Source organism: Ahaetulla prasina, chromosome 8, assembly GCF_028640845.1.
Source record: "Ahaetulla prasina isolate Xishuangbanna chromosome 8, ASM2864084v1, whole genome shotgun sequence".
Taxonomy (NCBI): Eukaryota; Metazoa; Chordata; class Lepidosauria; order Squamata; family Colubridae; genus Ahaetulla; species Ahaetulla prasina.
The window spans coordinates 10,811,750-10,836,531 of record NC_080546.1 but is presented as its reverse complement, the minus strand read 5'-3'; the positions used below and the strand labels follow the sequence as shown (position 1 = coordinate 10,836,531).

Below are 24,782 nucleotides of genomic sequence, written 5' to 3'. Positions count from 1 at the left end.
TAAAGAACAAAGCAACTGCTATGGAACCGCTGCATAGGCTCTTAGGGAAAAATACTGTTTGGTCTTGGGGAAAGTCAGAAAATAGGGCTTTTGAAGCAGTAAAGAACCTGCTCTCAAGTGATAGCCTGCTCATCCAATATCACGACTCACTACCCCTAGTGCTGGTTTGCGATGCGTCCCCTTATGGGGTGGGGGCTGTACTCAGCCATAGACTTCCAAACGGCACAGAAGCCCCTATAGCGTTCTACTCTAGAACGATGTCCTCCCCAGAGAGGAACTACAGCCAATTAGACAAAGAAGCATTAGCCATTGTATCAGGGGTCAAAAAATTCCATGAGTATGTCTTTGGGCGGAATTTTGAAATCGTGACTGACCACAGACCGTTATTGGGATTACTGGCTGGCGACCGGCCAACGCCTGTGGCACTGTCGCCACGTTTGACTCGATGGACTATATTTTTAGCCGCTTACTCATACAAGCTGCAGCATCGACCGGGAAAAGAAGTGGGGCATGCAGACGCTTTGAGCCGATGCCCACTGCCGGGGGCGACCGAAGATCCCACTCCCGGGGCACCCATCCTCCTTATTGGCTCGTTGGACTCTGGCCCAGTCACATCAAAGGAAGTGGCTCGGCATCATACCGACATTGTGTTAAGGACTGTACCGGTTGGGTACAGAGAGGGTGGCCCGCGCCGGCTAACGGTTCAAAGAATTTGTTAAGAAACGTGATGAGCTCTCGGCTCAAGGGGTGCCTGTTATGGGGTGATCGTGTAATAATTCCTGTTAAGTTAAGGGCAAGGTATTGGACCTCCTCCACGAGGGTCACCCAGGCATCGTAAGGATGAAGGGTTAGCTAGAAGCTATGTATGGTGGCCACTCATGGACGCAGAGATTGCTGAGAGGGTAGGGAAATGCCAAGCTTGCCAAGAGTCCAGACCGCTACCCCAACAGCCCCAGTCAGAGAATGGGAAAAGCCCCAAGGGCCTTGGTCAAGAATCCACATTGACTTTGCTGGCCCTTTCACGGCCAAACATTCCTAGTGGTGGTGGACGCATTTTCCAAATGGTTAGAGATCATACTTATGAAGTCCACCACAGCCGAAGCAGTAATCGCAACCCTGCGCCACCTATTCGCAACTCACGGGTTGCCGGACACTCTGGTGTCCGACAATGGGCCCCACCACGGCAGCCCAGTTTGAAGAGTACCTGGCAGAGGAAGGCATCCGACATGCCCTCTCTGCACCTTTCCACCCTGCGTCGAATGGCCTTGCAGGCGTTCCGTCCGGAGCGCTAAGGAGGCATTGTCCAGGCTCAAGCCAGGTGACTGGCAAACAAAATAGACTTTTTCCTAGCCGTCCAGCACAGAACCCCAAGCACAGCCACTGGGAAAAGCCCAGCCGAATTGCTAATGGGACGAAAACTCCGTGCCCACTTGACGCTTGAACCCCATTACACACCCGAGGGTTACAAGGGGAGCTAGAAAAACAAGGAAATGAGCATAGGCGACCGGGTGTGGGCCCGAAACTATGGGGACGGCCCTAGTTGGCTCGCAGGACAAGTAACAAGAGTAACAGGGCCAAAATCGTACGTGGTAGAGCTACCAGACAACCGAATGTGGCGGCGCCACATAGATCAGTTAAGGAAACGAATAACTGACCAAACCAACCAACAGAGACAGGTAATGACCAATACCACTTTGAATCCACAGCTGACAATGACCCGGGGGAGGCGCAAGACTTAGCTGAGGTCCCAGAGTTCCAGCGACGCCATCAGGTCCCCGAGGGAAACAGCAAGGAAAATTCCAAAATTAATCCAAGGCCGGATGGCCAAGAAAAAGAGTCGGCCAATAATCCAGAGCCCGATGGCCCAGAGAAAGAGCTGGGAGGAGAAACAGCCCCTCCGACCAGCTCAAACACCACCCAGAACTGAACCGCGCAGGTCAGAAAGAACTAGGAGACGCCCAGGTTATTTGCGTGACTACCTCGAAAAATAACATGTAAATAAATATGTAAATAAGACCAAGTGTTTTCTGGGAGGGGAGGAGTGTTATGTATTAACAGTTGTGCCTTTAAATATTTGAGCGGGAAATCAGCACGTTGCTGATTGGACGAAGCCTCCAGCAGAACTGTATAAAAGGAGAGGTTTTTCCCCCAGCCTGTTGCTGGGTTCACCATATATTAAAGAGCTGTTGTCACTACCCTGGTCTCCAGCCTCGTTACTTCCCGAACTTAACAGTATGCATCATTTCTTTCTGTACCCTATAAAAAGATTTGATTCTCCTCTAATAAATGTTTTGGGGTTTTGGGGTTTTTCCCCCCGGTTTTTTTTGCTTTATTTGAATTACTTGGCAAGTAGTGTTTTCAGATGGGCAAAGAAACCTCTTTGCAGAGGTAAAAATACCAGATCGAGTTCTTATCAGCTCAGCACCAAACTCAAGTTTGTGCCTGCATTTTGAGGCAAGACCATGACTTCTCAGGAAATGAAATGTATGGCGGCTTCAGTGCTACTGGCTGCTGCTACACCACTGTTGTGGCCACAGGATCTTCATTTTCAACATTCTGTGACAGTTTCCCAGCCAGTCTTGCAATCCCTCATTCTTTCTACCACCCAGCAACTACTGCTTGCCTGCTAGGAAAGGGAAGGAAGATTTCTGATGCTGCTTCTCAGATCCCCACAAGAAAACTCAGTGGGGAAACTGGCTGAAAGTTGGAAGCCACCTCCCGTTCCCACTGCTTTTTTTTTTTTTTTTGCCTGCCCTTGGTCATTCTTTCCTTTGTTTAGGTAAGGAAATACCTCCGAAATGATGACACAGCAGGGCATGGGTTATCTATTGTTATCTAGAATCAATGTTTTCTACTGTTCAAGTTTCACAGGTGATCAGTGCCTTATTGTTTGGTCACTTGCTTTCTGACATACCGTGTACACTGTTTGTTTCTGTATCCTGTTGTAGGAAGAAATATCCCTCTGGTTCAGTTCCAAGCCAGGAGACAAAATGGAGGCTGGAGGCTGATCGGAAAGAAGGCCCATTTATTGATGAAGCAGAGCTGGTGTGATTCTGGTGCAGCTGACCACATGGAGTTGCGAGTGGGGGGAGTATTTATACCTTCTCTTGGGCTTTGCACTTGAACTTCCTGTTCCTGTGCAAGAACGTGCATTCTATTGGCTGTTGTTAGACTGTTGTCAGACTCCCACAGGACCCTGTACAAATTCAAAGGTGTTTGTCTGAGCTACGTTTGGTTGAAGTTTGAACTGCTGGGGCTGGTGCAACTGAGATGATGCAGTGAAGGGGTTTGGGGCAATTCCTATTGTGGCTGAGGGCTAATCCTTCCTTTGTGGGATCTTGGGTGAGAGTATTTGTTTATGCATAGAGCTAGCTATCTCTTTATCTCTTAAATGCTGACATCTGCTGTGGGCTATTAAGGAAGGTGGAGACTGCTTTCCAAGAGCACATCCAGTGGAGGGATTCAGCCAGTTCGCACCACTTTGGGAGAACCGGTTGTTAACTTTGTGAACAGTTTGGTGAACTGGTTGTTGGAAGAAATCATTAGGGCAGAGAACCGGTTGTTAAATTACTTGAATCCCACCACTGAGCACATTTCTCCCTTTCTCATCCAAGAAAATATAATATCCCGCCTTTTTGGAGAGCTAAAACCTTAATAAATTTTTTTAAAAAATAGAAACAGATGTGATATGGCTACAGGAGGTCCACATCAAAAAGGACTACAGAAAACTGCTAGAAAATGCAAAATTAGGGGCCTCTGGTGGCTCAGCAGACTAAGTCTGTCTGTTATTAACACAGCTGCTTGCAATTACTGCAAGTTCAAGTCCCACCAGGCCCAAGGTTGACTCAGCCTTCCATCCTTTATAAGGTAGGTAAAATGAGGACCCAGATTGTTGGGGGCAATAAGTTGACTTTGTATATAATATACAAATGGATGAAGACTATTGCTTAACATAGTGTAAGCCGCCCTGAGTCTTCGGAGAAGGGCGGGATATAAATTCAAATAAAAAAAAAATTGGCTAGAGACTAGAAATATTAGATGACGGAAAAAGGTGAACAGTTTATATATGCATGTATACGAAAGAAAATGAATATTCAGAAGGATAGATAGGATAGAAGATAAAAAGATATAAGAGAGAATGGGATAAAAAAAAGTTTAAACGAAATGAAAGAGGGAACAAGGAGGTAAACATGAGAGGAATAAGGAAACAAAGCTGATGTAAAGGAAGAACATAGCTTCTATGTTAATTCTTTTTTGTTATATGTTTTATGTCAATGTATGTCACGTATTGTTGTTCTTCTTTGTTAAAAAAAATAAAAAAATATATTGAAAAAAAAATCCCGCCTTTTTGATATTCCTCAAAATATTTCATTCTTCTAGGAGAGGGATGGGTGCTAAATTTCTACACTATAAAAAGACTTCACTCCCCCTAATAAATGCTTTTCGTTTTGCTTGAATTACATCGCGATTTGTATTTTTGGGAGGGGAAAGAGGCCCCTTTGCAAAGGCAAAAGTGTTTTTTTTCTGGCCCAAATTCAGGGAATAGGTTTTCAGTTCCACTCAGATTTAGGATGTCTGAGTTTCAAGGCAATAGTGTTATAGCAGCTTCAGTTTTCAGGAAGGCAGAGAAGAGAGCCAGCTCACCTGTTTTTAAGGATTCTGTCTTCAACATTTCCTGTTTTGAGACACTAATTTTGACAGGCAGACGTTGAGAAGGTTCATTAGTGTATTCCATCTTCAGGGGAAAAGAAATACCCACCTTCATGGAATTTCTCTCTCTATATATATTTGTCTTTTCTGGGGCATAAGGATCTTGCTAGGAGGAAAATAAATAACTTTCTTAATCTGTTGCAGTTAACATTAAAAAAATGGATTAAACAGTAACAGGTTTATTCTACCTACTAAATCTTTCAGAAGTTTATTCTACTTCTTTCTGTAATAAATCTTCCAGAGCTTTAAAACTACCCAGACCTTTATCTCACGGCCTTTGCTTACAAAAAAAAAGGAACAGCTCCAGGGGGATTTTTTACCCGATGAATTTGGGGTTTTCCAAGGAACTTGTTTCCCAGGTGATTCAAATACTGCTTTACTGTTTTCACTGTATTTGTTACTGAAATTTCCACCCTGTTCTACTCTCAACAGCTCAGGGCAATGTGCAAAAAGAACACGAGGATTACAAACAACGTAATGATACAAAATAATAATAATAAAAACCAGTCTAAATATCTGGCTGATTGCAAACAACCCTAATGTAACGTAATACCCCTCCAAGGTCTCTTTCAGTTTATATAATAACCAAAGGAAGATGAAAATAATATGTCCTTCTCAGGAGGGCCATCTGTACTTGCAATAAAGTTGGAAAAATACTAGCAGTTTGCCAACTTAGTGCCACAATCTGTGCCTCTAATCTACCGCATGTTTGTTGCATTCATTCTTCATCGTCCTCTAGCCAGTAGTGGGTTTCAATTTAGTTTGCTATCGGTTCGCTTGTGCATACGCAGAAGCGTCTGGGTGGGTGGGTGGAGTCTCCCACCGCTACCAGTTCACCCAATACGGGGCGAACTGGTAGCAATCCACCACTGCCTCTAGCAGTGCTCTGGACATTTCTTCAACCACTTCAACTCCCTCAGGTTCTCAGTAAAGCAAGGGGAGTTTCCAGATCCATCAGAAAAGAGAGGCCACACGGGTATAATCCAGAGGTGGGTTTCACATAGTTTTACCACCGTTCGCCGCGCACTGTAAATGTGAGCGCGTGCGTGACTTCCGCGCATACGCACGGCCTTGCATGCATTTTGCTCATAGCTGTGGCTTGCACGCATGTGCACAGCTTAAAAACATGACTAAATAGAACGGAATAGCACCAGGGCAGGTGTGCAGGTCCACACGGAGGTCGCCCCAGCAGTTTGCCCAAATACCGGCTAAATACCACCACTGGTATAATCTGATCCAGAGGTTCAATCATCCTCTCATTCCAGGTCTTGGTTAGACTGTGTATCAAACCTTTATGGACATCTCAGCTCCCTCTGGAGCCATAATGGGTCCATCAGTCACCTGGAACACATCAATTGCATAGGTCCAGTCTCTTTGCAGCAGGAGGAAACACCAGAGAAGACAGGGCCAACAGAGAGTGAATTTGACAGGAGAGCAATTGCAACCCCCTAATAGCAAATTAAAAGAAAAGAAGTTAAAAGAAAGGAAATTAAAAAACTGGGGAGGAAAGCTATGGCAAATCTAGACAGCATACTAAAAAGCAGAGACATCACCCTGCCAACAAAAGTGTGTAAAGTCAAGGCTATGGTTTTCCCAGTTGCAATGGATGGCTGTGAAAGTTGGACCGTAAGGAAGGCTGAGCGCCAAAGAATGGAGGCCTTTGAACTCTGGTGCTGGAGAAGACTCCTGCGAGTCCCTTGGACTGCAAGGCGATCCAACTGGTCAGTCTTAGAGGAGATCAACCCTGGCTGCTCTTTAGAAGGCCAGATCCTGAAGATGAAACTCAAATACTTTGGCCACCTAATGAGAAGGAAGGATTCACTGGAGAAGAGCTGGGAACGATGGAGGGCAAAAGAAGAAGGGGACGGCAGAGAATGAGATGGCTGGATGGAGCCACTGAAGCAGTCGGTGTGAGCTTAAATGGACTCCAGAGGATGGTAGTGGACAGGAAGGCCTGGAGGAATGTTGTCCCTGGGGTTGTGATGGGTCGGACACAACTTCACAACTAACAACAACAATATCCAATTACACTGCTACCGGTTCAACAATAAATCTAGCTTCTGACCAGTGCCTTGTGACAGGTCTATGACCATCATGCAAGCCATCAACTCTTCCCAAAGGTGCTTTTGCAAGAAGCAACTAGACTTTCTGGTAATCAGAAAGTCCAGTTGCCTCTTGAAAAAGCACCTTTGGGACAACCATGACCTGGATGATTGAAAATCTCCATAGACCAACACCTCTGGTAAGACAGTCTGTTATTAACATAGCTGCTTGCAATTACTGTAGGTTCAAGCCCCACCAGGCCCAAGGTTGACTCAGCCTTCCATCCTTTATAAGGTAGGTAAAATGAGGACCCAGATTGTTGGGGGCAATTAAGTTGACTTTGTATATAATATACAAATGGATGAAGACTATTGCTTGACATAGTGTAAGCCGCCCTGAGTCTTCGGAGAAGGGTGGGATATAAATGCAAATAAATAAATAAATAAATAAATAAACTCTTGAGCCACCTCTGACTCCACTCTCCAAAAAAGCCAGGTTGAAGTTCCCATAAACTATGACCCTGAGGAATTTTATTATTAACCCAGCCAGAGCGACATGAAACTCAGGCAGGAAAGCTGCTATGCAGCAGAAAAGCTGGTGCAATTGCAACAAACTCATCTGACCCTAGAGTCATCAGATGAGTTTGGATGACCTCAGCCACCCTCACTCTGACCCTTCCCTTGGTTCCTGGTTGAACACATCTCCAAGACTGCCTTCTGGACTCCATAAGGTCTTGGTGATGCAAGTCAGGTCAAGCTTTTTCATATACCGTTATGTATATACGGCAAAAAGTGGACGAACTAAATGAATTTATGAATTGTTCCTCCTTTTTTGCATTCTGCATAAAGTTGCTAAACAAAAAATGAAGAGTGTGATCTGTATGTATGTATGTATGTATGTATGTAAATCTTCATAAACGGTTTCCCTTAACAATATACTGTAATGTTTTTTTATATTATGTGTAGCTATGCAATTGTAATTTTTCCTTAATGGAAAATTCTTTAATTTCTACACATCAGGACTTCTGATATTATTTCTTCTTTCTTCCCAGCTTCAGCCTCCCATTTGTACAAACACAAAGATCTCACAAGACAGCTAGCTACAATTTAGCCCAGTATATTGTGCAAATATTGCTTGAATGGTTAGTTTTGTGATTTAGTGTATTGTTGATGCCCAGAGCATCTCTAGTATAAGCTAATGACCCTTTCTAAAACCCCTAGCTGACACCTTCTGTGCAAAAAAAAACATTACGATACTTCTGCTTAAATCATTTACCTATTTTGCAAAGCTGTATAAGTTACTGAACACAAAGCAATGACTCTTGGGCAAACAAAAGTAATATATTAACTTTAGGACATGCTGCTTTAAATCATTTACTTATTCTGAAATTTGAAGTGTTTTCTTTAATATACGTATGATGGCTGGCTGAGAAGAAAACCGATCAACTGATAGAGGAATCCTCCGAAATAGTCATTATTCAGTGAAAGGGTCCACTCCTAACCATAAAGCATCCCAAATGTTGAAATGAGAGGAAAGACATCACAATGCCAATTCCAAACTTTCGTAGAATAGAATAGAATAGAATAGAATAGAATAGAATAGAATAGAATAGAATAGAATAGAATTCTTTATTGGCCAAGTGTGATTGGACACACAAGGAATTTGTCTTGGTGCATACGCTCTCAGTGTACATAAAAGAAAGGATACATTTGTCAAGAATCATAAGGTACAACACTTAATTATAGTCATAGGGAAACAGTCAATATAAATCTTAAGGATACCAAGGTCACAGTCATACAGTCATAAGCGGGAGGAGATGGGTAATAGGATCGATGAGAAGATTAATAGTAATGCAGACTTAGTAACTAGTTTGACAGTGTTGAAGTAACTAGTTTGACAGTATTTGACAGTATTTGTTTAGCAGAGAGATGGCGTTCCATGATAGGTGTGCCATGTCACACGAAAGTACGTAAGGGACAGAGTTTGCAACCGTAAGCCACATTACATCTCTACTTCCTTTTAGAATGACATGGAGGCCAACACATTCAGCTTTCCATGGCTGCCTTCCCAACCTACCCCTTCCTGCTAAGTTGCAGGTATCAGTGGAAATTTTGAAAGCTGTGGTGGTAATCCCCATCTAGGCAGAAGGCATCAGGTTTGCAGAAGGATTATTGGTTTGTTTTTCCACCTTTACTATTTTTACAAATAATTCAAGTGAGTTGAGTTATAACCTGGTGAGTTGGATTGGTCTAATCAAGGAGAAATTTCCTGACAGCGAGAACAATTAACCAGTGAAATGGCTTGCCTTCAGAAGTTAAGGAAAAATTACAATTGCATAACGGTACATAATATAAAAACATTATAGTATACTGTTAGGGGAAAACCGTCATAAAGATTTACATTCCTACACACACACACCCACACACCCACACACATACATACACTGGAGGCTTTTAAGAAGAGGCACATCCATTCGTCTGAAATAGAGTCTCCTATTTGAGCAGGGTGTCGTGGTCCGTCAGCAGCCTATGGAGCTGGCAACGGAGTTGGACAGTGATGAGGCGGAGGTGAGGCCAGGGCCATTGGGAAGTGAGGTACGGACTCCAGAGCCTCCAGAGACTGATAGTAGTGAGGCAGAGGAACAGGAGGAGCCTGTTCCTAATGCACGCATGAGAAGAGTTGCCAGAAGGCAAGAGCAGCTCAAGCAGAAAGGACAACTTGGGAGTAAGGAAAGAAGATGATTGGCCCCTCCCATAGGGCTTAAAACAGACCAGCACCGGTGTTTCAGCTTGCTGGAAAACAAAGTTGTAGCTGTGTCCTATGCTTCATGTATGTCTTTGTTTTTGTGGCTTCTGGACATTTGCCAGGAAGGGGCTTTGGCTGTTTGCCTAATTGGACTAAGGTTTGTTAGGTAACTGAGGAATTTGTGTTGGGAGGCATTTGTTTTACTTTGAGTTGAACAATGCTGGGAATGAAGTAATTCCCAGCTGTTTGAATAAAGTTTATTTACTACCTACTTGAGCCTGGGTCACAACACAGGGGGCTGGACTAAAAGACCACCAAGGTCCCTTCCAACTCTTGTTATACTGTTATTCTGAAAGTGACTGGCTCAAAGTCACCCACCTGGCTTTCATGGGGTAAGGCAAGGACTTGAATTCATAGTCTCCAGCTTTCTAGTTGGGTGCCTTAACCACTAGACCAAACTGTCTCTCTTATTCACCATATTCGTCTTAAAAAAATGTGCTCACCCACTTAGAAAAACAGACACGATAAATTGGTGATGAAACAAATTGTTTAGGAACTCTACATAGGCTTGCCCATTGGTAAATACATGATTTTAAAAAACTGAATTTATCCAGCATGATAGTCAGTAGTCGGAGAACTACTGAACTATATCTTTCAAACAGGTTTGAAATCCTACCGGTTCGGACCGGTTCGGGAGAACCGGTAGCAGACATTTGGACTGGTTCGCCGAACTGGTAGTGACCGCTGGCTGGCCACGCCTCTGAACCGGTCCCCCTGTCGCCGCTCATTTGCCCCGCCCCACCCAGTCTCTGCTCAACCCGCAGCCCTGCTGTGCTTTCCTGCCTTCCATGCAGCCTTCCCAGTGTCCCCGTGGCCAGCTTGCGAAGGCAGCCAAGTAGAAGGCCACGTGGAAGGAAGGCAAGCATATCAGGGCCACGGGGAAGGGAACTAGCAGCCTACTCCCTTCTCCGCAGCTCTGCCATGCTTGCCTGCCTTCCACGTGGCCTTCCTGGTGATTCCCCCATGGCCGCTTGCCTTCCAAGGTCAGCATCCAGCCCGGCCGGTCCAGCGGCTATGCGGGCGGCCCTTGGTTGAAACGCAGACGCTACCCTGGGGCTGAGAGAGGCGGTGGCGGCGGTGCTCTGGGAGGGCAAGCTAACGTCCTGGGGCTGCTGCACATGCACCCGCTCTGTTTCTGCAAAGGCAGAGTCTCCCCACCCCCGCAGGGCGATCCAAAGAGGGGAGGGGGATCCTGCAGAAAAGGCTGCTTTCTACTCGGCCCTGCTTGCCTCCCGTGTCGCGTGGGACATGGGGCTGGTGGAGAAGTCAAGGAAGCCCCCGCTGAGGCAGCTCTGGCTGAGCGATCGCCACGCCTCCGCAGCAACAGGCGCGCTGGGGCCACCTTACCCGCCTTCACCTCTGAAGGACTAGGGGAGACATGATAGCAGTGTTCCAATATTTCAGGAGTTACCACAAAGAAGAGGGAGTCAAGCTATTCTCCAAAGCACCTGAAGGCAGGACAAGAAGCAATGGGTGGAAAGTAATCAAGGAGAGAAGCAACTTAGAACTATGGAGAAATTTCCTGACAGTGAGAACAATTAACCAGGGGAACAACTTGCCTCCAGAAGTTGCGAAAGCTCCAACACTGGAAGTTTTTAAGACGATGTTGGATAACCATTTGTCTAAAGTGGGTGTAGGGTTTCCTGCCTAAGCAGGGGGTTGGACTAGAAGACCTCCAAGGGCCCTTCCAACTCTGTTAGTCTATTCTAAGGATGGTAAATGAAGATGTCTCATTTTGCACAGTGTTTTATGTGTTCCCCAAATTCCAAAAGTACCCTCAAAGCCTTAGGAAAATACAGTTACGTTTGTAGCACGTTAGCATGCTGAGGCATGGAATTATTTTTGCACACAATACAGTTGTTTCCAAAGGTAAAGTTTCCGTTGGACTTTGATTTGCGAGATCTTTCTAGCAAAACAATGGAATCAACCCTCCTACCGGTAGGTATATTGTGATGGATTAATTAATAAGCCCTTTAAAATTACTTCAAATCCCCAAGCTGCTTTTGTGCCTCTATAATCATAGTTTATATCTGTTGATAGTTTGTGGGTGTTATGTAAGAAAAAAAAAACTGCTTTGGGGAGATTTAAAACAAAAAATGAAATAACTGCTCACATTTTAAAGAAGCAACAAAGGAAGGATTTGATAATATTGTTTCGTACCTGGAACATGTCACACGTCTGACAAATCTGAACAAGTTGTTGTTGCTAAACATTTTCCATGGAGCGTAAATTTTCTTCTTTAGAACTTTAAAAGGAAGACGTTCAGGCACCGCCCTGCGTCAGAAAATTACCATTCTCAGAAGTTGCGAACAATTTTCCTGTTGAAACTAGCTAACTTATTAAAACGAATAGCCAATTAAGATAGCTCAAATCTTTTCAAAGGCGCTGGCCAGAGTGTGCCAGAGACAAACCACTAATACGCCATGCTGGTAATTCAAACCTTAAGGTTATTTTTTTCACACTCTTCCCTCTTCTACCTTCTTTTACTTTCCAAAGGGTGGTGGTGACTGGGCAAGCCCGACTAATTGTATATAACTGTACATTGGATGAATTATTTGATATGATTGTAAAAATAAAACTTTTTATAAAAAAAAAAAAAGGTTATTTTTTTCCCCCAAGCACATTTACAGCCCATATTGCAGCTGTAAATACAAACTTTTATTGAAGTACTTTAATTTCTAATGTATTTACTTATTACCCTGTTTCTCCCAAAATAAGACATCGCCTGATAATAAGCCCAATTGGGCTTTTGAGCGCATGGCAGTAAGGCCAAGCCCTTATTTCAGAGTTTAAACAAATATAAGATGGGGTCTTATTTTCGGGGAAACATGGTATTTATTATGAAATTTATTTTTTAAAAATAGAATAGAATAGAATATGGAATAGAACATATAGAATAGAGTAGCGTAGAGTAGAGTAGAATACAATAGAATACAATAGAATAGAATAGGGAATAGAACATATAGAAGAGAAGAGAAGAGAATATGGAATAGAATAGAATAAAATAGAATAGAATAGAATATTTATTTATTTTTTATTTATTTATTATTTAAATTTTTATACTGCCCTTCTCCCGAAGGACTCAGGGCGGTTCACAGCCACTATAAAACAATAGCAATTTACAAATAAAAACAGAAATTAAAAAACTTATTATATTTTGGCTAAGAATTTAAAACCCGCGCAGCTGCATTCTGAACTAACTGGAGCCTCCGAGTGCACTTCAAGGGGAGCCCCATGTAGAGAGCATTGCAATAAACCAAGCGAGAGGTAACAAGAGCGTGAGTGACCGTGCATAGGGCATCCCGGTCAAGGAAGGGGCGCAACTGGCGGACCAGGCGAACCTGGTAGAAAGCTCTCTTGGAGATGGCCGCCACATGATCTTCAAACGACAGTCGTCCATCCAGGAGAACACCCAAGTTACGCACCTTTTCCATTGGGGCCAATGATTCGCCCCCAACAGTCAGCTGCGACTGCAGCTGACTGTACCGGGGTGCCGGCATCCACAGCCACTCCGTCTTGGAGGGATTGAGCTTGAGCCTGTTTCTCCCCATCCAGACCCGTATGGCTTCCAGGCACCGGAACAGCACTTCGATAGCTTCATTGGGGTGGCCTGGGGTGGAAAAGTACAGTTGCGTATCGTCAGCGTACAGTTGGTACCTCACCCCAAAGCCACTGATGATCTCACCCAGCAGCTTCATATAGATGTTGAACAGGAGCGGGGAGAGAATCGACCCCTGCGGCACCCCACAAGTGAGGCACCTCGTGGTCGATCTCTGCCCCCCCTGTCAACACCGTCTGCGACTGGTCAGAGAGATAGGAGGAGAACCACCGATAAACGGTGCCTCCCACTCCCAAACTCCCCAACCGGTGCAGCAAGATACCATGGTCGATGGTATCAAAAGCTGCTGAGAGATCTAACAGGACCAGGGCAGAGGAACAACCCCCGTCCCTGGCCCGCCAGAGATCATCTACCAAAGCGACCAAAGCCGTCTCCGTACTATATCCGGGACGGAAGCCGGACTGGAACAGGTCTAGATAGACAGCTTCATCCAGGTATTGGGGGAGCTGACATGCCACCACACTCTCTACAACCTTCGCAACAAAGCGAAGGTTGGAGACCGGACGATAATTTCCCAGAACAGCTGGGTCCAGGGAAGGCCTCTTGAGGAGGGGTCTCACCACTGCCTCTTTCAAGGCGGCGGGGAAAACCCCATCCAACAAAGAAGCATTGATGATCCCCCGGAGCCAGCCTCGTGTCACCTCCTGTGTGGCCAGCACCAACCAGGAGGGGCACGGGTCCAGTAAACATGTGGTGGCATGCAACCTTCCCAACAACCTGTCCACGTCCTCGAGAGCCACAGGGTCAAACTCATCCCAAACAATCTCAACAAGACGAGTCTCCGCCCTCTCACCTGGATCATCCCAATTTTGATCCAGACCATCCCGAAGCTGAACGATTTTATCGTATAGATAACCACTAAACTCCTCGGCACGTCCCTGCAAGGGGTCATCCCGCACCTCCTGATGAAGGAGAGAGCGGGTCACCCGAAACAGGGCGGCCGGGCGGTTATCTGCCGACGCAATGAGGGAGGAAATGTAAGAACGCTTCGCTTCCCTCAATGCCACTAGGTAGGTCTTAGAATAAGACCTAACTAGTGTCCGGTCAGCTTCGGAACGAATAGAATAGAATAGAACATATAGAAGAGAAGAGAAGAGAAGAGAAGAGAAGAGAAGAGAAGAGGAATATGGAATAGAACATATAGAATAGAATAGAATAGAATAGAATAGAATAGAATAGAATAGAATAGAATAGAATAGAATAGAATAGAATAGAGGCCAAGGAGAAATGGACAAAAAAACTATATTTAAAATATTTATTTTCAGCTCTTCCTCGTCTTACAACCATTCGTTTAGTGACCGTTTGAAGTTACAATGGCACTGAAAAAAGTGACACAACTGTTTAAAACACTTACAAATACTGCAGCATCCTCATGGTCACATGATCAAAACTGGAGTGCTTGGCAACTGGCATGTATTTATGACAGTTGCAGCGTCCCAGGGTCATGTGATCCCCTTCTGACAAGCAAAGTCAATGGGGAAGGCCGGATTCACTTAAAAATTGTTTTACTAACTTAACAACGGCAGTGATTCACTTAACCACTGAGGCAGAAAGGTTGTATAATATGGGCCAACTGACCTAATAACTGTCTTGCTTAGCCACAGAAGTCAATTGTGGTCGTAAGTCAAGGATTACCTGTAGCTCCAATAGCTCCTTGGAAATCCAGCAAGATTCTGAATATCAACGCATAGAGAGATACTGCATAGAAGCCCCCATAATTAAAGTGACCAATCGTCCTCCTTTAGGGAGGACAGTCCTTCTTTTGTAAGTTCTGTCCTCTCTCAAAAAGTATCCTCCTACATGTCCTCCTTTCCGATATTTGAAGACTAATCTGTAAATCCCCGTATTCGATCGATGCCGATCCAATCCGCTGCGTGTGATATGACATATTTGTATTTGACATGATGATTTGTCAAGGCTCGGTACAGTGTGGCGAGATGTGATTATGAGACGCACAGGAGAATTGTTTTGAGAGAGTGTGCCGCACGCAAGAGTGCACCGCACACTAGTGGCTTTGTTTACTTCTTACCGAAACACGACACGGCACACATTCACGTATTAGACTCACTTCTTTCTCAGTGAATATTCAATCATACCCAGGTGAGCACAATAATTCACGTTTTATTAATTCATTATCTATTTAATAATTTCCAAATATGTATAATTTTATTTAGAATAGAATGGAATAGAATAGAATAGAATTTTTATTGGCCAAGTGTGATTGGACACACAAGGAATTTGTCTTGGTGCAGATGCTCTCAGTGTACATAAAAGAAAAGATAGCTTCATCAAGGTACAAGTTTATTTTATTCCCTTAGGTTATTGTTTCAGTTTTAATAATCAATTTTATTTATTCATACTGAATGTGCTTGCATCGTTTGTGTAGCTTTATATTTTATTTTTAACTTTAGATTTCATTTAGGGATGGAAAAATCAAAAAAGAGGAAATGCCACTTCAACAATAAATTGAATAAGGAATTTCCATTCCTCATATCAAAGAAGGATAACATTGTTTTCTGCAATATTTGCCGCGGAGAATTTCGTATTGCAGTTGTGGTCAGAGCAGCTATTATGATGATACATTGACAAAAAATATTCATTCAATGGAAAAGTACTCATTTAAATAATAATTAATAGGCGTGTAAGCATAATTACAATATAAAATATTATTGTTACAAATGTTTTTTATGATGCATTTATCATATTATAGTGTCTTCTGTCTTATTGTTGCAATGAATAAAATGTTTCTTTTATTTACGATTATTTATTTACTATTCTCTGACAAATTTTAATAAGAACATTATTTTTCCCAAGTACACAGTAAACCCAATGATAGTAGGTTTGCACACTTGGACCAGTGTGTCTTGTACTACACCACAAACATATGTTGTTCCCAATTCGGGTCTGAACCTTGTTTCCTTTTATTGAAGCACTTCAGCGACCAAAATGTCAAGGAACCTTGAACAATAGAATTAAGAAAACTTTATACATCTTCACTAAAACAGAGGGTGGGATGTATTATTATTATTATTATTTATTATATTTGTATACCGCCCATCTCCCGAAGAACTCAGGGCGGTTCACAGTAAAAAAACAACAGAAAACATATAATAGATAAAAAACAGCTAAAAGAATAGATAGTTAAATTCAATTGATGCTCTAACTTTTAAATACAAATTTAAAACCTCATTTAAACCCCTTTTTTAAAAATCCCAATTTAAAACTACATTCAAGCTAGTCCTGCTCTTCGAAACAGCAACGTCTTCAGCTCGCGGCGGAAGGACTTGAGATCGGGGAGTTGACGAAGCCCCAGAGGAAGCTCGTTCCAGAGGGTAGGGGCCCCCACAGAGAAGGCCCTCCCTAGAGGTCGCCAGCCGACATTGTTTAGCTGACGGTATCCGGAGGAGGCCCTCTCTGTGAGCGCACTGGTCGGTGAGAGGCTAATGGTGGCAGTAGGCGGTCCCGTAAATATCGGCCCTAGGCCATGGGCGTTTAAAGGTGATGACAAGTACCTTAAAGTGAACCCGGAAGACCACTGGGAGCCAGTGCAGATTACGCAGGAGGGGTGTTACATGGGAGCCAAAAGGTGCTCCCTCTATCACCCGCGCAGCCGCATTCTGGACCAGTTGGAGTCTCCGGGTACACTTCAAGGGGAGCCCCATGTAGAGAGCATTACAGTAGTCCAGGCGGGATGTAACAAGGGCATGAGCGACCGTGCATAAGGAAGCCCGATCCAGAAAGGGGCGTAACTGGCGTATCAGGCGAACCTGATGAAAGGCTCCCCTGGTAACGGCTATCATATGATCTTCTAAAGACAGCCATGCATCCAGGAGGACGCCCAGATTACGAGCCCTTTCCGTGGGGGCCAATAGTTCGCCCCCAATGGTCAGTGATGGAATTAGCTGACTGTACCAGGCCGCCGGCATCCACAGCCACTCGGTCTTGGTGGGATTGAGTCTGAGTCTGTTCCTCCCCATCCAGACCCGTACGGCCTCCAGGCACTGGGACATCACTTCAACAGCCTCGTTGGGGTGGTTAGGGGTGGAAATATAGAGCTGAGTATCATCAGCGTATAGATGACAACTCACCCCAAGACATATAAGAAATATCATCTAGTAAACATTTTGGTAACGATCTAACCATTATTCTGTTGGTCTCTAGCCATCCATATTCCTGGGTCCTAGTTAATGAATGCTTCAGGAGTTATCAAATACACATTCTATTTGCTCCAGGTCATCTCTATTTTAACTTCTAGCTGAGGTCTGCAAGATGCCCAACTCTTTGTTACTTTTATCAGCTTTCTGACCATCTAGAATTGTTACAAGCTTTATACATGCATATTGCCTGTGAGAAAACTAAGATCATGGCATTCAGCCGCTCAGTTCCTGGCAGATAGATGGGGAGGAAATGGAGGTAGTGACAGATTTTATTTTCTTGGGTTCCAAGATCACCGGAGATGGGGACTGCAGCCAAGAAATTAAAAGACGCTTGATCCTGGGGAGGAAAGCTATGGCAAATCTAGACAGCATACTAAAAAGCAGAGACATCACCCTGCCAACAAAAGTGTGTAAAGTCAAGGCTATGGTTTTCCCAGTTGCAATGGATGGCTGTGAAAGTTGGACCGTAAGGAAGACTGAGCGCCAAAGAATTGAGACCTTTGAATTCTGGTGCTGGAGAAGACTCCTGTGAGTCCCTTGGACTGCAAGGTGATCCAACCGGTCAGTCTTAGAGGAGATCAACCCTGACTGCTCTTTAGAAGGCCAGATCCTGAAGAGAAAACTCAAATACTTTGGCCACCTAATGAGAAGGAAGGACTCCCTGGAGAGGAGCATAATGCTGGGAAAGATTGAGGGCAAAAGAAGAAGGGGATGACAGAGAACGAGGTGGCTGGATGGAGTCACTGAAGCAGTAGGCGTGAGCTTCAATGGACTCCAGAGGATGGTAGAGGATAGGAAGGCCTGGAGGAACGTTGTCCATGGGGTTGCAATGGGTCGGACACGACTTCGCAACTAACAACAACAACAATTGCCTGTGAATAATTATTCTTTGTTCTTGCCAGACAGACTCCACAATTACAGCCACAATCCTGGTCTCCTTTCAAGTGCATCCCATAACCTTGCTTTGTTTTAGCATACGGCCCACCAAGTACCTCAACCAAATCTGTTCTCCCAGGAGTGTGGTAGCCTTCAATCATTCTTAGCTGTTGACATAATAGTTTACCCTTTCTTCTGACACCATTCAAAGTCCGTGTTGTGGCTCCAGCCCCCGTCCCAGGCCTGGCCCCCTGCCAGAGAGTGACTCAGAGAGCGAGAGGGAAGGGCCGTCAGGGCTCCCCTGCACAGGGCCAGCCTCTCTGGCTCAGCTCCAGGAGTCAGAGGCAGGCCAGGTGGAAGAGGTGACGAGGCCTCTGTCTCCTGTATCTCCCCCCCCCCCGCCCAGGCAATGCTTCCAGAGCCAGCTGTGGACAATCAGTCCTGGTTAGATCCCAGGTTTCGTAGACAAGAGAGGCGGGAACAACAAAAAAGGGGGTGGGGCAGGCCTAGAGAGTGCTGAGTCACAGAGCCACACCCCACAGGGTATAAAAGCAGGAGGGGCTGCTCTACTACTTTGTGACGGATAAACGAACTGACTGGAAAAAACTTGAGCTGAACTATTTGACTGAGCATTTGGCCTGAATTGCTGTTTGTTCCTGACTTCCTGGTTGCTCCAGTAATCAGCTTCGGTGACGCCGGCATCTAGGAAGATAAAGGAAACCCTGGCAGACGATCGCTGGTTTGCTGCCAGAGCTAATAGCTGCCGTGGACTACATTGCTGGCTAATTGAGTCAGCTCACGTGTTTCCCAGACTGAGATGGGAGGGAGAGAACAATCCGCTTCAAGGTATATATAAAATCTGTTAGACTTTGTCCCCAATGACTGGATGGAAATCAGGTGACTGGCAGTGATTGGCACCAGAGACAAGAGAAGTAGGCCTGCTACAGTCACTTTTCCTTGAGACGGACAAAATATATTTATATTTGAATGAATGGATGGATGGATGAAGATCAGCAACGAAAACACAAATGTCACGTCAATTTTCTGCCAACTCAAGAACAAGAAACGAGTCTTTCATACAGCACTGGGAAAAAAAAGCTGCCATGTAACCATAGCAAAATATTATATTTACGTCTTGTAAACAAGTATATTGATAAAAATATTTAAAAGTGTTTGTTACCCAGACACTGTAATGCCTCTTCAAGTATTGCATAGACAGATTTTCAAAGACAGGGGAAAATATGCAATCCAAACATAAACGATGATGAACAATACTATTTGTTGGTTTTGTCTATTTATGTATTTATATCTTCCCAAAGTGGTGAACATATCCAACATAACTTCCTCCTCCTATTTTCTCCACAACAAGAACTCTGTGAGGTGGGCTGGGTTGGGCTGAGAAAGAATGGCCCAACTCCCCCAGCTAGTTTTCAGGCCTAAAGCGGGACTAGAACTCACTGTCTCCTGGTGACTGGTCCAAAGTCAGCCAGCCAGCTTTCATGTCTAAGGCGGGACTAGAACTCACTGTCACCTGGTGATTGGCCCAAAGTCACCCAGCTGCATTTCATGCCTAAAGTGGGATTAGAACTCTCAATCTCCTGGTGATTGACCCAAAGTCACCCAACTGGCTGTCATGCTGAAGGCGGGACTAGAACTCACTGTTTTCTGGTGATTGGCCCAAAGTCACCCAGCCAACTTTTATGCCTGAGATGGAACTATAACTCAAAGTCAAAAGTCACCCAGCTGGCTTTCATGCCTAAGGCGGGACTAGAATTTACTGTCTCCTGGTGACTGGTCCGAAGTCAGCCAGCCGGCTTTCATGCCTAAAGTGGGACTATAACTCACTGTCTCCTGGTGATTGGCCCAAAGTCACCCAACTGGCTGTCATGCTGAAGGCGGGACTAGAACTCACTGTTTTCTGGTGATTGGCCCAAAGTAATCCAGCCATCTTTCATGCCTGAGATGGAACTATAATTCACTGTCTCCTGCTTTCTAGCCTGATGCCTTAACCACTGGACCAAACTGCCTTTTTCATACTGCATTATAAATAAATAAATAAATAAATAAATAAATAAATAAATAAATAAATAAATAAATAAATAAATAAATAAATAAATAAATAAATATTCAACCGGCTGATAAGACCCCTTTCCGATCATGGATACCTTGGGAATTTTGAGAGATTTTTATACACGCTCACACACAAAAGAATTGCCATGATTGAAGGTAGCCATAAAACGATAAATCAAAAGAATCATAAAATATCTACCTATCGCAAGACAAACATGTGACGATATCTCCTTTAATAGTTCCAGACTGGCATCCTGCTTTGTAACACACCTTTTTTAAAAGTAAACAAATTTTTTTTAAAAAAAAAAAAATCAAGATGATTGATCTAAAAAAACCGCCCTAGTTGTTATCAAAGGAAAACAAGAATTTGGAGAATAACTTCCCTAACGACTAAAAATATTCAACAGATAGCTTTCCCATAATTTCCCCCTTTCACGTTGCTTTTCTTGAACATTAACATCCATGTGGGTGTAATTTATGGCGTAATAGCCATTTACACTAGGTATTTATAGCAATACATTTTGTCATGAAAGTTGTCAAGTTACTATGAAACATTTACATTTGCTTGGTCAGTGTGACTTATCCCGGTTGTTGAATCACACATGAATTTGTGAAACTGAACATATTTTTCGGTCTGGGAAAATAGGTATGGCTTCCTTTTGAATCATCCCCACAGTCATTTTTCAAAAAGGTAGGGACTTTATTATGACGTACATGGTAATCAAATCAAACTTCACGTGCAGAGTCGATATTATTCTAGGCCAAACCCTATTATCACCTCCCTAAACATACCTGTTTGTCCTTGTAGCAGCCAGCCTTTTGATTGGTTAGTCTGGTTTTTGTTATTTGAAGCAGGTTTGGTTTCCTACGAAACCACATATTTTACTTTCTGAGGAGTATCCTCCATTTGGGATAATATTTGGTTTTACACCTATCCCAGGCTAAATTATTCCGACGGTGGAGAAAACCGGTAAAACTGAATAAGAAAATGAATTGTGAGCTTCCAATCTTATTGTCAGTAAAAAAAAAATAGCTGGGCATTCAGTTACTTTTTTATTATCTCTCTGTGTGTCTCTCTCTTTCTCTCCTACATCCATCTATCTATCTATCTATCTATCTATCTATCTATCTATCTATCTATCTATCTATCTATCTATCTGTCATCTCTCTCTCTCATCTCTCATCTATCTCTATCTCTCATCTCTCATCTCTCTCTCTCTCTCTCTCTCTCTAGCTATCATCTCTCTCTCTCTCTCTCTCTCTCTCTCATCTCTCATCTCTCATCTATCAATATCTCTCAGCTATCTCTATCTATCTATCTATCTATCTATCTATCTATCTATCTATCTATCTATCTATCTATCATCTATCTATCTATCTATCTATCTATCTATCTATCTATCTATCTATCTATCTATCTATCTATCTATCTATCTATCATCACCAGAGAACTATTTTTTACTTTTTAGTCGAATACACAATACTTTTGTCGATGGGACTTTCTGCCTCAGAGAAAAGAAATTGTTATTAGCTTATTTACAAGCTAATACTTCTAAAGCCGCCCAGTTTGTCAGCAATTCTGGGTGCGGCAAATAATTATAATAATACTAATTCAAATTTCTATAGATGTATTTACTTAATTATCAAAATTATATTGCCACCCAGCTCACAACAAGGGACTCTGGGCAGCTTAATAACCAGAATGACAGTTAAAACCGTATCCCAATATTAAAAACCTCAGGCTTAAATAATAACAAAAATTATAAAATTAGAATATAAAGGAATAAAAACCTAAAAGATTCCCCCAGACAACAGAAGGACAGGCCCCATTTAATTTCCTTCAACCATTTCGCAGGAGAGCTTTAACTGTGTTTTAATGGGATCAGGGTTGGGGCCCTTCAAAATGTCCAGAGCCCAGACAGGTTCAAAGAGAAAATCTGTGCAAAGGTTTTTGGGGCCACAGCTGCCCCCTTGCTCTTTCAACAGGAGCTGAGACCCCAGGAAGACCCGAAACTCCTTGTCGTAAGCGTGGCAACATATAGGTTAGTCCTTGACTTACAATCCTTCGTTTATGCACCAAGACAAATTCTTTGTGTGTCCAATCACACTTGGCCAATAAAAAATTCTATTCTATTCTATTCTATTCTAAAACAACTGTTCAAACTTACAAAGCACTGAAAAAAGGGACTTATGACTGGTCCTCGCACTTACAACCATTGTAGCACACACACCTCAAACTCACATGAACAGAATTCAAGTGCCTGGCAACCAGCATGTATGTATGTATGTATGTATGTATGTATGTATGTATGTATGTATTTATTTACTTTGTCACAACAGAATATATAAGCATAAGCATGAAATAACTATATGATATATAAGCATATATATAATCATAAGTATGTAATAACTATATGAAATTGGATACAATCAAAGGGAACAGGAACGGTAGGCACTTGGTGCTCTTATGTACGCCCCTTACAGACCTCTTAGGAATGGGGTGAGGTCAATAGTAGATAGTCTTTGGTTAAAGCTTTGGGGATTTTGGGAAGAGACCACAGAGTCTGGTAGTGCATTCCGGCCATTAACAACTCTGTTTCTGAAGTCATATTTTCTGCAGTCAAGATTGGAGCGGTTCACATTAAGCTTAAATCTATTGTGTGCTCGTGTATTGTTGCGATTGAAGCTGAAGTAGTCTTCGACAGGAAGGACATTGTAACAGATGATTCTATGAGTTAAACTCAGGTCATGTCGAAGGCATGATGCTTGCAGTATCCCTGGGTCATGTGATCACCATTTATGACCTTCCCAGCTGGCTTCTGACAAGAAAACCCAATGGGGGAACCTGGATTTGTTTAAGAACCATGTCATTCACTTAACGACTACAATGATTCACTTAACAACTGTGGGGAAAACATCGCAAAACAAGGCCGCACTTCTTTAATAACCCTGTTACTTAGCAACAAAAATTCTAGTCCCTATTGTGTAATCCTTGACGTCAGTTCGTACTTCTGTTTGGAGAAATTCATTCTCAGCTTTCTTCCAACGATACTCTGGGTGTCATTTGTGCCATTTTACAGATAGTCCTCATTTTAGAACCATTCATAATAATGACCGTTAAACGTACGAACTGCAGTGATTCACTTAATAACCGTGGCAAGAAAGGTCATAAAATTGCGGAAAATTCATTTAACAAATGTCTCACTTAATACTGGAAATTTTGGGCTCAATTGTGGTCGTAAGTTGTTCTCCCAAAAGGTGCTTTTTTTCAAAAGGCAACTGGACTGCTTTTTCCTTTAAGGAAGAAGGCATTTCACTTCTCATCTAAGAGGCTTCATTGGTTTCAGGAATTGAGGAAGCGATGAAGTCAGGGGTGGGTTTTACTTACCCCATATTTTTCGGACTATAAGATGCACTTTTTCCCCAAAAAAAGAGGGTGAAAATCTTGGTGCATCTTATATTCCGAATATAGCCCCGCCCAGCTTCTCAAACGGAGGTTTCAGAGGCTGAAAAAAACTCCAAACGGAGCTTCAGAAAAAAAGCCCCAAATGGACCTTCAAGGAGCTTAGAAAAGAAGCCTCCAAACAGAGCTTCAGAGGCTTTTTTTCTGAAGTTGTTTCGGAGGCTTTCAGAGGCAGAAAAAAGTTTTTTTCTGAAACAGAGTTTCAGAGGCAGGAAAAAAAGCAAAAAAAAAACAACAACAAGGCACAGAGCTCACAACCAGGGAACCTGTTGCTAAAATTCACCTCTGGGAACAGCTGATTGGGGTATTCCGGAAGGCTGATCCACCTGCCAATCAGCTTTTTTCTTTCTTTCTTTCTTTATTTATTTTGTCACAACATCATACAGAAAGGTTATATAGTATATAAACATATATATGAGTAAATGTTAGGAGGTATAAGCATATATATATATAGGAAGAAGAAAAGAAAAACAATAGGACAGGAACGGTAGGCACGTTTGTGCGCTTATGCACGCCCCTTATGGTCCTCTTAGGAATGGGGTGAGGTCCATAGTAGAAAGTTTTTGGTTAAAGCTTTTAGGATTATGGGAAGAGACCACAGAGTCAGGTAAAGTGTTCCAAGCACTGATGATTCTGTTACAGAAGTCATATTTTCTGCAATCTAGATTAAAGCGGTTGACATTAAGTTTAAATCTATTGGTTGCCCTTGTATTATTGCAATTAAAGCTGAAGTAGTCTTTAACAGGAAGGACATTACAGTAGATGATTCTATGAGTTAAACTTAGGTCTTGTCGAAGGCGACGGAGTTCCAAGTTTTCTAAGCCTAGGATTTCAAGTCTGGTGGGATAAGGTATTTTGTTGTTTTCAGAGGAATGGAGAACTCTTGTAAAATATTTCCTCCCCCAAAACTAAGGTGTGTCTTATACTCCGGTGCGTCTTATACTCTGAAAAATACGGTACCTTTACCAATGGTTCACCAAGCATGCACACTCGCTCACGCACATGCGCGCTGTCCGTGCATGCGCCCGGCCTCAAAAAC

At 43.2% G+C, this 24,782-nt stretch overlaps 1 protein-coding gene across 1 annotated transcript in view; it reads right to left on the bottom strand.

The window, feature by feature from the left end:
• Positions 1-3,010: 3,010 nt before the first annotated feature.
• SEPTIN11 (septin 11) overlaps positions 3,011-24,782 on the bottom strand; it is a 272,978-nt gene continuing 251,206 nt past the window's right edge. Inside the window, exons 12-13 of the transcript XR_009156300.1 lie at positions 4,645-4,816; positions 3,011-3,196 (exon numbers count right to left, since the gene is read on the bottom strand). The gene's annotated coding sequence lies outside the window, so the exon portion shown is untranslated. The remainder of the gene's footprint in view (positions 3,197-4,644; positions 4,817-24,782) is intronic.